We start from the raw sequence: 13852 nt of genomic DNA on the forward strand, positions 1-13852 counted from the left end.
ATACGCGTAGGTTGGGTCAAAAAAAAAGGCCATTACGAGTAGATTGTCCGGGACCCTCTCAAAAGTCCAATAATGGCTAGCAAACAGCATTGACGAAGAAGGCTCCGCTTGCTTTTCACGAAATCAAGCTTTAGTTTTGTGGACGGCAGGGGAAATATTGGCATTAAAGTTAGGCCACTTTCAAGCCCTGCAGAGCGGAGAGACAAAGAGAGAAAGGGCAGCATGCTACTGAAGAAGCTGGTTGCTGCTCGGAAAAAGAGAGAGGAAGAAAGAGTGAGAAAGAGAGCATTTCTAGAGAATGGAGGGCTTGTATTGGAGAAGCTGGTTGCCTCTTGTAATGGTAGGCCTATTCCCATCCGCACCTTCTCCTACCAACAGCTTCTCTTGGCAACCAACAACTTTGATCCTCGCCTTATTCTACATGAAGACGGGGGTTATCTAATGTACAAGGGTTCTTTTGAAGGCCGATTACTTTCCATTAAGATGGATAAGCTAAATAATTTGTTTGAAAAGGAATTGTTCCTAACCGACATAGCTATTTCTGCAAAGATGAGCGCTCACACAAATATTCTAAAACTGGTAGGATGCTGTCTTGAGACTTCAACTCCGTCTTTAGTATTTGAATATGTTCAAAATGGAGTTCTTGCCGACCAAATATATATCTCTCAACGACAAGGTATGCCCATGGTGTGGCAGAGTAGGTTAAAGATTGTAAGACAGATTGCTCATGCAATTGCATATCTCCATACTGCATTCTCAAGGCCCATCATCCATAGAGGTATAAATTCGAGAAATATCTTCTTAGACCAGCATGATGTTCCCAAACTTGTAAATTTTGAACTTTCCATTTCAATTCCCGAGGGTGAAACTTACGTGGAAGATGTCGTGATGGGGACTATTGGTTTCTTATGCCCTATCTATGCTTCGACAGGTATGATAACAGAGAAAACTGATGTCTATAGCTTCGGTATGGTTCTATTGGAGATTTTAACTGGACAAGGTTCATATGATCTACATCAAGCAGATGAACGTCCGAATTTAGCATGTATAAGAAACCATGCTATAAATGAAATTGTGGATCCTGCAATCCTGGCAGAGGGAAGAGGAGCTGGTGTGGAGCAACAATTGCAAGCTTTGTGGCAACTTGCCCTCACTTGCATAGAGGATGATCCAGAGATAAGGCCGACAATGGTGGATGTTACAAAAGAACTCAGGTGGATTGAGAGGTTTATTGCATGATTATTTTCTCAATTAGCCCATCTAAGTTTCAATTTACATTTTATTTTTGTACTTGATTGTGAGCCTCGATTTGCTTGAAATTTAAATTGTGTACCCTTGACATCTTCATTCTGCCAGAGTTAAAAGTTAATTATGCAGTTGAATTTGATGTTATTTTAGTTGATTTAGAATTTGTATTGAGCTGATTATCTTGTGATCTCATCATTTATATGCGATGTTTATGTTGGGAAACCTATTTGTTGCCTTTGTTATACACTTTATATTGGGTAGAATATGATAATATTTAATGGCATATATGTTTTTTTTTTTTTTTCTTTTCTTTTCTTTTTTGGGTGCAAAATAATGGGTTTGGTAATTATTATATAGCATAATAGCATACAATAAGATATAAGATAATTGAGAAAGTGCCAATTTTTTTTTAGGATTTCTCCCCTAATTCCACTCCAAATCCCTTATCTTGTGCTCCTATGTCACAGCCACCACCTTAGTTGCCTAGTTGTCCATATCTCTGATTTTTAACTTAGAGCATGTTTGAGATTGCGTTAAAAAATAGAGCTTTTAAAGTCAAAAAAAGTTTTTTAGAAAATTTTTCACGAGTTTTTCTCAAAAGTGCGTTTGAACCATTTTTAAAGTGAAAAAGTCAAATAAATGCTTTTGAAATTTTTTACCAAACAAGTCAATTTTTTTTTTTTGGTGTAACTTTTTAAATATTAAAAGTATTTTTTAAGTTTCATAACGCAATCTCAAATAGGCTCTTAGGTATGGTCTCATTGTCATCTTAAAAAAAAAGAAAAGGTATGGTCCCATTGTTAGAATATAGAGTTTCTATATTTTTCTTATCAATATATTTACCATAGTATTTTTTTCTATTTACTCCACCTACCAGATTTTTTCAATAAAAAGGGACATTTGTATTGTAAATATTGTATCCAATTGAAGAAATGCAAAATGTAAGCCTCACTTTAATCCCAGACCCAAAAAATAGTGAAACATTGAATTAAATATTGGGAGCTGATCAACTCACAAATCCCAGACCAAAAAAAAGAAAAAAGAAAAAATAGAAGCGAAGGAAAACCAGAGTTTAATCCAAACTCCAAAGTAAGCCGAAGGAGGTTACTTCTAGCCCGACAAAGCCCATCCCCAATGTGGACGGATTGGGTTTATATTTCAGGCCTGTGAGGGTCCAAACTTAAAATAGTACGATTTTCTTTTCATCGCTTTAGGAGCCCCAGATGTAATTGGGCCCGGGATTTAGCTTTATATGGGCTGGATTCTCTTTGTAGTCTAAGGGGCTATGCTGTTCGGTAAAATCTGCATTCGTGTGACCATCATATTGATAAATGTTCCCTCGACAAGAAATCTCAAGCAAATCAAAGCAACGACGACAATGAACAAGTTTAGGAGTTACAAGTCTTTATTAAGAGTGTCTTTTGGTTTCTCATGTCTATTCAACTTATGTAAGAGCATTTTCAGCAGTTTTTTCGTCATTTTTCTTACATTTAAAAATTCAAACTACTTTTTGTTTTTTTTATGTCAAAATACACCCTAATAACTTCCCTTAATCATTCTCTATATCATTAAAATATATATATTTTTTAATTATCTTATATATATGAGAGGAGAGATGAGAGAGAATTGTGAGACATGACTCATTAGAGGAGAGAGGAGAGAGGAGAGAGAATCATTTTTTATTTTATTTTAATAATCATAAGGATTGCAATAGTGGAACCAGGTTCCACTGTAGCAATCATAATGTTTAGGGTTCATTTAAGGAGTCTACTGTAAGACCTTTTTTGCAATTTTTTAGACATTCCCTAAACTTAGGTAATGCTCTAACCCATTTGTCTTCTTCCTCATGCCTATCCAATTTATTTAACTCGTTTTTCTTTTGGTTTCTCATGTCTACTCAACTTCTGTAACTGATTGTTACACATGTATATATAATTTACTTGAAGAGCTTATAGAATTTACCAAGAATTGTCTCACTTTTACAATGATTGACAAATTTTGACACGACCCGCAAGTCCAACACGAAATTAAAGAGTTAGGGTTAAGAAGTCTGACCCGTTTGATTAAATGTGCAGGGTTAGAGTTAACCTATATAGTCTTATACCAATGTTTTGACACAACCAAAACTCGACACATAATATAATGGCATGCAATTTTTGACATAGCTAATGAACTCGACACGAACTCAATACAAAATTAGAGAGTTAGGGTTGAGAGGTTTGACCTTTTTTTTTTTTTTCTTTGTACTTCTTTTCATTTTAAACTACTCCTATGTGAACAAAATTTTTAACATGTTTTAATTTAGATAGATTAAACTAAAATTAAGGATGTCGTCATAGTAAATTTTTTTCACAATTTATACATTCATGCAATGTTTTATGTGTAATTGTGTGATTTGTGTCACTATGTTGAGTAATGTTAATATGTCTTTTTATTTAAAGAGGTGTAAAAAAAATTTTATGACCTATAAAGAAAAGTTTAAGTTTTGGAATTAAATTGTATTTAGATAAGGTGTTGGATGAAGATTTTGAAAAGTGGTTAGTTAAGATAGAAAAAGTAAGATTTGATTAGCTATTTTAAATATAATTTTGCATAAATAATTAAGAATGCTCTCAGCAATTTCTAAGTTGACAAAGCCTGCATTGAAGACGAATAGATTGGAGAGAGAGAGAGAGATAGAGTTGACGCGTAGAACATGTTGCCCAATGAATGGCGGGGACCCTAAAAGTCCAAGAAATTAAATTAAGGCTAACAAACAGTATTGACGAAGAAGACTCTGCCACTTACTTTCCACGAAATCTCCCTCTACTCTTGTCGACTCTAAGGGGAAAGGGGATTAAAGCTAGCTAGGCCACAATATTCAAGCTCTGAACAGTGGCCGGAAAAAGAATGTCCCAGCTGCACTTGCAGGGTGAGTTTTGGTTTGGAAAGGTAGGCAAAAGAGAGAGAAAGAGAGCATTTCTAGAGAATGGAGGGCTTGTATTGGAGAAGCTGGTTGCCTCTTGTAATGGCAGGCCTATTCCCATCCGTACCTTCTCCTATAAAGAGCTTATCTTGGCAACCAACAACTTTGATCCCAGCCTTATTCTAGGTCAAGGCCTGGGGCACTATATACTCTACAAGGGTTCTTTTGAAGGCCGAATACGTTTCATTAAGAGGTATTTCACATTTTTCAAGAGATTTGCCCTAACGGATATAGGAATTTCTGCAAAGACAAGCGCTCACAAAAATATTTTAAAGCTGGTAGGATGCTGTCTCGAGACTTCATGTCCAATTTTAGTGTATGAGTATGCTCAAAATGGAGTCCTTGCTGATCAAATTTATCTCTCTCAACGACAAGGTTCTCCCATGGAGTGGCAGAGCAGGTTAAAGATTGCGAGACAGATTGCTCATATAATTGCATATCTCCATACTGCCTTCTCAAGGCCCATCATCCATAGAGGTATAACATTGGAAAGTTTTTTCTTAGACCAGCATGATGTTCCCAAACTTGAAGATTTTTCACGTTCCATTACAATTCCCGAGGATAAAACTCACGTGAAAGTTGATCAGGTGAGCGGGATTGCGGGTTTCTTATGCCCTAGCTATTGGACTACGAAAATAGTAACGGAGAAAACTGATGTCTATAGCTTTGGTATGATTATATTACAGCTTTTAACTGGACATGATGCTTCTGCTTTGTTGAGCTTAGTTTCTGAAAACAATGACATGTGTGGGAATTCTTTTGAAAGACAGAAAAAGTTGATGGATTATTTCAGAAACAGTGCTATTGATGAGATTGGGGATCCTGCAATCTTGGCAGAAGGAGGAGTTGGTGTGGAGCTGCAATTGCAAGCTGTGCAGCAGCTTGGTCTCACATGCATAGAGGGCGATCCAAAGATAAGGCCGACGATGGTAGATGTTACAAAAGAACTCAGGCGGATTGAGAAATTAATCGCATGATTAATTTCTCATTTGGCCCATCTAACTTCCTCTTCCCATGCATCAATTTGTGCTATATTTGTGTCCTTAATTTTGAGCCTTGTTTCACTTGAAATCTAAGTTTGTACCCTTGAATCTATCAATGGTTGTTAATTGATTCCCTTTTTTTTTTTCTTTTTTTTCTTTTTTTGTAATTTTCAACTGTCTATCTTTTTAATAAGACGAAAAAATCAAAGTTAATTATACAGTTGAATTTGATATCATTTTAGTTAATTTAGAACTTGTATATATTGAGCGTATTATCTTGTGATCTCATCATTTTTATGCGATGCTTATGTTTTGATGGCTGTTAGTTGTCTTTGTTATAAACTTTATATAGGGTAGAATACGATAATATTTAATGGCATATATGTTTTTCTTTTTTGGGTGCAGAATAAAGGTTTCGGTAATTAGTATATAGCATATTATAATAAACGGTGCTATTGATGAGATTGGGGATCCCTTTTTTCAGGATTTCTCTCCCAGAGTCCACTCCAAATCCCTTATCTTTTACATTCCTCCTCTGTCATGATCTACTAGCATAATGATATTACTTGTTTTAGGAGCCCTAGATGTAATTGGGCCCAGGATTTAGATTTATATGGGCTGAATTCTCTTTGTAGTCTAAAGGGGCTATGCTGTTTGGTAAAATCTGCATTCGTGCGACCGTCTTACTGATGAATGTTCTCCTGACAAGAAATCCCAAGCAACTCAAAGCAGCGAAGGCAATGAACAAGTTTAGGAGTTACAAGTCTTTTATTAAGAGTGTCTTTTGGTTTCTCATGTCTATTCAACTTATGTAACCCATTTGTCTTCTTCCTCATGCCTATCCAATTTATTTAACTCGTTTGTCTTTTGGTTTCTTATGTCTACTCAACTTCTGTAACTGATTGTTACACATGCATATAGAATTTACTTGGAGAGCTTATAGAATTTACCAAGAATTGTCTCACTTTTATAAGGGTTAAGGCAATTTTTAACATGACCAGCAAACCTAACACGAAATTAAAGGGTTAAGATTAAGAAGTTTGACCTGTTTAATTAAATGGATCGAGTTATGGTTGACCTATATAGTCTTATACTAATGTTTCGACACGACCCGAACTCGACTCATAACATAATGACAAGCAATTTTTGACATAGCTCATGGACTCAATACAAAATTACAAGGTTATGGTTGAAAAGTTTGACTCATTTAATTAAATGGGTCGAATTATGATTGACCTATATAATCTTATATATACACATGTCTTGATACGACCCGAACCAGACGACAAACACGAATTGCCACCCCTATGTTTTACTTGATATTGAAAGTGAGACAATTGTTTCCTATCAGAATTGAAAATCTGAAGCTAATATTAAAATTAGAGGTAAATAACAAAGATAATGTTCAAAATCAAAATCATTACTTCCATATCATACTTTATATCACCTTAGCTTTGGTACCATTTCAGGAGTGTTTCTACTTTAAATCCCTTTTCTACCAAAGTTGATATGATGTTTACCAATAACAATTTCCTGTACGAAATTATGCTAAAAAGTACCTTATTTTACAGCCAATGGAGATGAGTGCGCAACTGTACCTGATATGCACGATTGAGTTTTCTTTTCAGGTGAGGCAATTAATCAGATCCTACAGCCTATGTAACGCATATTAGTATTCATATGATGCCAATGTTGACTTTTGAGTACAAGGATAAGCCACTTTGTTTGTATAGTTGGTAGATTTTTCTATCCAAAGTAGGATCTTTGTTAGTGGAAGCAATAATTCTAGAGTTATTGGAATGTCAACATTATGATTTGCTCTTGGTACAGAGTATCTCGCCGTTGAATAATACTCTACCTGACCCCCAAAACGGTACACTTCTACCTCATCTCTAATCTCCTCTCACCAATTCTATATGTGTAATTATGCAGGATGTGACAATTGTATGAACTTGATTATTGTACTCCTTGACTTTTCTATCTGCAATTCTTGACCTTTTCCCATGGCATCCAATACTATTATCCCTGTGATGTGTGGTATTGGCTTTCACTTATTCTCCTCTTAGTGCAAAGCTTAATCATGACAAACCCCATTAAATGATAAAAAAAAAATGAAAAGAAATTTAGTCTTTTTCAAGGCTTCGTCGCTTATTCTGGATTCTATGCATCATCATCAAGTTTTGTTTTATTTCAATCATGTAAAGTTGGATGGCACATGATGGTGTCTCTGCCTTAGGATTCACAAACCTTTACCAAGGAGTACTTTGAAAATTGAAACACTGTTCCCATTGTAGTATACCACCTCTTTCATAAAGTAGGATCGGAAAACAGTACTACAATGACGGCGGAGATATGGGTTGTTGAGATAATCAAAGGAAAATGTGTGGGTATTGTTACTCTTTTACCAAGCAAATGAAAAGTACCCGCCAAAAGGGTAAAATCAACTGCATTTCTTTGTTGATCTCCAAAGTAGGCTGAGTTCGTACATATTCTTTTCTGCTTTTTAGGCCATTTGTGGCGTCTTTGAGTGGCTTCTGGATGAGATGATGTAGAATTAAAGCTATTCCATTGCTGTCTTACACAGCCGAAGACTATATACCTTAAAAGATAAAGTCATTTTCCGTGTCCTGCCCCGAACAGTTGATTGGGTCCTCTGAAAACTGTATTCATTTCATATAAGCATTGAAAATGTAATTTTTGAGGGGGATATTTGTGGAGTATTGGTGTCAAAGAGTAATGATGAATATGGTGGAAAATCAATGGAAAAGTCGGTGTTGTTGGTAGGATTAGTTGTAATCAACTAACCATTAAGCTGAGATTTTGTTCTTGTTGTGCGGTTAGAATCATTTTTGTCAAGCTATGATTAATCATACGCACATCATTTTCTAGCATTAATTAATATTGATGAACCACCCATTAATTAAAACTCTGAAATAAGATATAGTTTCTCAACATATTATATCAAAGTCCTGTAGTAATCCCACCAGAATCCTATAAGATATGCTCAAAATTGCTTCACTTATGTGCTGTATATATGCTGCCACATCGCCCTCTCAGAACTCAGACAACAACAGCCGCTACTTGACTTGCAATCCTTAACAAAATTCGTGTTCTACAGCCAGGATTCCACGTGTGTTCCCTAGCTACCACCAAATTGAAGCATGTTGTGTACGTAGGTCGGTATCCATTAATACCTGGTCATCGCAATCATTACCAGAGAGCCCTGGCAATCCCTACCATTTGATGAGTGTAATTATAACTGTCTGATATCAACAGTTTTAGAATATTTTTTCTGCATTCAGTGGACTGAAACTTGTTGCATTGTACGTGGTATATATACACGTTTGCCATATGATAACCGGTCACCGTTCACATCATCCTGGTACAATTTTTTGGCATTGCATATATATGAAGCTCCCTGGTGATTGAGGTGGACAGGTGTAGGGCTATAAAATCACAAGAACTAACTAACAAAATCGTAGAAATGCATAGTACTTTGATTTGTTTCATAAATTATATACAACTTTATTGTGGGATATAAATAATAGGTGGACCCACTCAAGCCCACTACATACAAAAATATTAAAACTATTGATCAAACGGGTCGAAACCTGTCACATGACAAGCACCCAAATGATCGTTTCGGTGAAATCTCTCCAACTTTTTTTCATTACGTTATTTTGTCAAACAATTTTATACATTTACCTTTAAATGTATACTAGGGAGATAGTAAGGCTGAGATGAATTATAGTTGGTTGGAGGGGAGAGTAGCAGTGATCAGTTAGCAGCATGTGCTCCAATAATGCCAACCACAAACCCACCAACCAAGAGTGAAATCTCTCAATTTCAATCACACAAAATGATTGTTAATTAGCCCTCTCGGACTATAATTAATTAAGTTTGTGGGACTAATTATCCCCTCCTCTATACTGCCTTGTCCATGCATGTGACTTTACCTTGTTCTGGTGGCGGTTCAAACGAATCTCCATGAAACGAACTCATCATACACTTTTAAATAGGAATAAACAATTGATTTATTAAATCTTTGTGTTATAATTATGTCTGTTCATGCATTTCTTGTGGTTGGACATGTGAGGGCAGGCAATATGGTTTACCCATCATTGGCATCTGTCTTTATGGAAAGGTTTTCATTAGTCTCTTGGCAAGCACTTGCACTAGGGTGGTGGCCGCAATATTTGCAAGTGGTCGAATCACTTGTAATCTTTTAAGGCCAAAAGCCGTATTGACTACTCCAAATTTTGATATTTGGAAGTGGTCGAATTACTTGTAACCTTTTAAGGCCAAAAGCGTATCCAACTCACTTCTTTTTGATTTTGGGGTTGGTTTGGCCACCTCTCAATGTCAAATTCGGAGATAGTTGAGCTATTATTTGCAACGATTAAAGAGTAGTTGTGTCCCCCTTTTCTTTCTTTCTTTCTTTTTTTTTTTCTCCTTTTTTGTCTTGGGTTTTTATCGCATGTCAAGCTCACTCAGCATTTAGCATGTGTGGCAAGATGATATTGGTGCTGACATGGATAACTCAATCATCTTTAAAATAATTTGAATGCAACATAAATCGATTTGATACAAGAATAAACCACATAATCAATCAATGCAAAAGAAAAAAAAAAAAAAAAAAAGGATTAATTTAATAATTTTCTCATATTTTATTCCAAAATGGGCTTATGCATTTCTTCTCATGCATTGAAGCAGTACGGGCATTTTATCGGGGTGACAACAAGAAAGATCCTCAGTAAATGCAACTCATCTCATGTGATTGCAGAGCCTTTCCCTACATCCAAGCAAAAATCATGGCTCTAGAGATTTTCCTCGACTCTCGTTTTTGTGGATCTATATAGTATATATATATCATATGGGTTGTACGAATTTCCATGTGCAAGCTGCTATTTTTTTTTTTCTTTTTTGGTGGTAGCGTTGAAAAATTTATAATATTAATTTGTTTGCAATTAATTCTGTCAATGTACTCGTACAAAAATCTTTTTTAAAATCTATTCATGGAGTATGGTCAAAGGGGGATGCATGTGTCCCTTTTAATTTTTTAAACGCATGATTATGAAATTGAAGGGACAAGGATTCTTCGGCCAATACATCTCTCACTGCCAATGGGCTTCTACTACGTGGAATTGTGAATTAGTGCTTTTGTTCCAAATATGCTGCTTAATAATTTGAGTAGCCCGTTGTCAACATCTTCTTTCTGGGCCTCTTAGTGGAATTAGCTTTTGGTCTCAAGCGTATATATATGGTTTTGAGCCGATTTCATCTAATAATAAAGTTTAAATTCAATTCCCATATCATATTAAATAATTATTTAATTATTTAATTAATATCCTATTAGTATCAATATTTGTGCATGAAACTAAAATTTATAAATGTAGGGTAATTTATAGACAATTTCTTTGAAATTGTAAACACTAAACATAAGATGGGACTATAATATATAGAAGCAATCACAAGGTAAACGGTTCTACATTGACATTATAAATTTATAATTATCAAGTATTTTTCGTCCAATTAGATGAAGAAAAAAATGAAAAAGAAAGCCAAATCTATGGCTGACTTTTCAGTGCAGTGCTTTTTTGAAATGTTATAGGTACTCGACGATTGATATCTTTATTCTTTTTTTCTTTTCAACTTATGATTAATAACCCACATTAACTCCACGCATTCCAGAGGTATGAGTGATGCATGAGAGCACTTTTACCAGGCAATATTATCCTTAACAGTACCAAAACATCATCGCCACTTAGAGATAAGATCAACCTATAACTTTCTCAAAAAAGTAAATAATTAAACCTATGAATAATATAAAATTTCTGATGTAGGATTGCATGTGGCCTGTCATGCATTCAGGAGCAGGCTACGTATTATATATATATTGACATATTCCAACCAAAAAAAGAAAAGAGAAAGAGAATTCGAATTAGTGAGCTCCGTTTTATGATGCGTGATTTTCAGTCGATTGAAGTATCCCTAGAACATATATTATTCTTTTAAATATGTAAATGGATGTAGGTTAAATGCAAATTTAAAACTTTAAAACTTTCAACGTTAAAAAAAAAAAAAAAAAAAAAAAAAATTACTAAGAACAATTTTATTCGCGCAAAAACCATTAAATTTCTCAAGTTATTTCAAATTTATTTTCTGAAATCTAAATTTATGTTTACTTGGACAATAAATGTAATTTATCATTTATTTTATTAAAATATGTACATGCTTGAAAACTTTCAGTCAACCATAGGAATGCAAAGTAAAAAAAAAATTGGGCATAAAAGAATTCCACATGGTTTGGAAAATTTAAGCGGTAAAATAACTGGTTACCTCGGTAATCACGAAGCCCATTGACCGTGCAATTAGCCAATTAGTACCCTGATTACCAACCAAAGCGTTGGACTTCTAACTAGGAAGAAGTCACGTGCCACATGGGACATGATTGACCCAAAACATCAAAGCCTGAGAAAATAAAAAAGAACTATCTCAAGCGGTAGCCGGTTAACTTGATCAATCAGAAGGGGAAAGGAACATAGTCAACCGGGAGGAAGAAAATCAAAGCAGTAAAACTTATTTTGGACCCACTTACCGAGTTTAAACAAAAATTATTTGGCACTAATTACATCAGAGAAAATTTACCGTGACGTTGATGATGACAGTAATGCGAGTTTCGAGGTTAAAAAGTTAAGGAGGATACAGTTGACTAACGCCGTCCCACCGTGTATTTCCCAAGAAGGCGGTGAGTCAGGCGGAGCTAACGGCGTTAAGCGAATATACTACAGTAATTTTAGTAGAGCTAGAGCACGTGAGTCTACGAGAGTAAATTATTGACTGTAAAATACTGTCAATTGTCAAATCAATCTACCCCCATTGTTTTTATTTATTTTTTTATTTTTAAAGGAACTTACTGGCATGCACGTATAGTACCATCAATGTTTCTATCCGAGGATTTATTTAATTATTTTTTTGACATTTTACTACTCTTATTGTCTTTATATATATATATATATATATATATATATATAATTGTTAAAATAGCCTTTCAAATGTGAATCTTTGACAAATAGCTTCCTAGGAATTAAGAAGTGACAAATCGATTCATGTGGTTTTCCTACCTGAAAAATAACCCACGTTAAACAAAAGAAAAAAAATTGGGTGATTGTGAAATTACATATTTATTTTAAAAAATATTAAAAATAAAAGGATTTTTATAAGAAAAAAAAAAGGGTGAGCTTGAGGGTGGTTGACCACTTATTTGGCCTTAAGGGTGGTTTAGCTAGAGACTGTAGTCGACCACCTCCAAATATTTTTTATTTTTTATATCTCTTGTGGCTAAATGCATAATTTCACAATTATCCCGGCAAAAAAATGGCAAGAATTCATAGGAATAAGTTATTTGTCACCTAGGACACAATAAAAAGTGATTTCACTTTCTAAATCTAGGAGAGGTGTTTGATAAAAGGTCAAACTCTGATGACTAATTTTTTATTTTTTATTTGTTATCATTTTCTTTAAACATAGAATTTGATTGCAAGAAGCACGTGGGTTTGGCGATGCTAATAACTTTACACAAAATTAACTCCTAACATTCTCACATCTTACATTATATTAATCATTTTATTTGTTATTATTCAAATAAAAAAAATACTTTTATTTTTTTTTATATCAAATATTCTTCTTCTTTTTTCCATGTCATTCAACTTTTGTTATAATAAGGGGCGGAACTAGTATTTGAAATGTGGAAGAGCAAAATTTAAAAATGTAGATGGTAAAATTTTAATTTTTCAAAATTTTTGGGGAAAACATGAACCCTTAGTAGGGTGCTGATGTATTTCCACCCTTGGTTACAATTTCATGCCACTAAACAGTAATTCTAATGCCAAACGAGCCCATGATTCTAGAGAGTTTAAATTAGTGTTAGTAGTAATTAAATTCTCAAACAATGCTCATTAATTAACGTCTCTCATGAGGTAGCTCAATCGGTTAGGACCACGTCTAATGAAATGGAGATCATTAGTTCGAATCTCCCTCCCCCTTTTATGCGAATATGTAAAAAAAAAAAAAAAAAAAAAAAAAAAAAGAGCTCATTAATTAACATGTGCTAATATAAAAAATTAAAAATAATGAAAAGGACATAAATCTCCAGTGATTGGCATTCGGCGAGTCACATTCTCGACCTATTTCTAGCAGTAGTAGCAACTGTGGTGTCTTAAATTTTGTCATGTTAATTTGTTCTGTGACATACGTGAAGGAGCCAGGCTTTCTATTTTCTAGAGAGGAGAGCACAGTATTTACTGTGGTCTCCCGCTTCCACCAACACCACCTCAGGACGGTGTTTCAAGTATCAACACAATTAAATGACAGAACTACCATTGCATGTAATAACTGACGGTATTAATGGTCCACTCATTATGCATGAAATTCGCATGCCTTATTCGCCACTTTTTTCTTTGCCAATGCCTCCCTGTCAGAATATACTTATTGCATCACAATAACTATACCATAATGGTATACTCATTATTCATATTCATGGCTTCTTCTTTTTTGTCTTAACCAAAAAAAAAATACAAATTCTACTCAAACTTGAATTTTTTATTTTATTTATTTTTTTAAGTTGAGATATTCTCATTGAAAAAATCATACCACT

The 13852-nt window shown here is 34.5% G+C and overlaps 2 pseudogenes; both read left to right on the forward strand.

Moving 5' to 3' along the window:
• The first annotated feature begins 201 nt into the window (after window positions 1–201).
• On the forward strand, window positions 202–1239 carry LOC148587856 (serine/threonine-protein kinase ZRK1 pseudogene; annotated as a pseudogene).
• A 2898-nt stretch (window positions 1240–4137) lies between these two features.
• LOC132168493 (non-functional pseudokinase ZRK2 pseudogene) lies at window positions 4138–5288 on the forward strand (annotated as a pseudogene).
• The last annotated feature ends 8564 nt before the right edge of the window (window positions 5289–13852 follow it).

This window comes from Corylus avellana, chromosome 1 (genome assembly GCF_965113065.1).
Source record: "Corylus avellana chromosome 1, dhCorAvel1.hap1.2, whole genome shotgun sequence".
Taxonomy (NCBI): domain Eukaryota; kingdom Viridiplantae; phylum Streptophyta; class Magnoliopsida; order Fagales; family Betulaceae; genus Corylus; species Corylus avellana.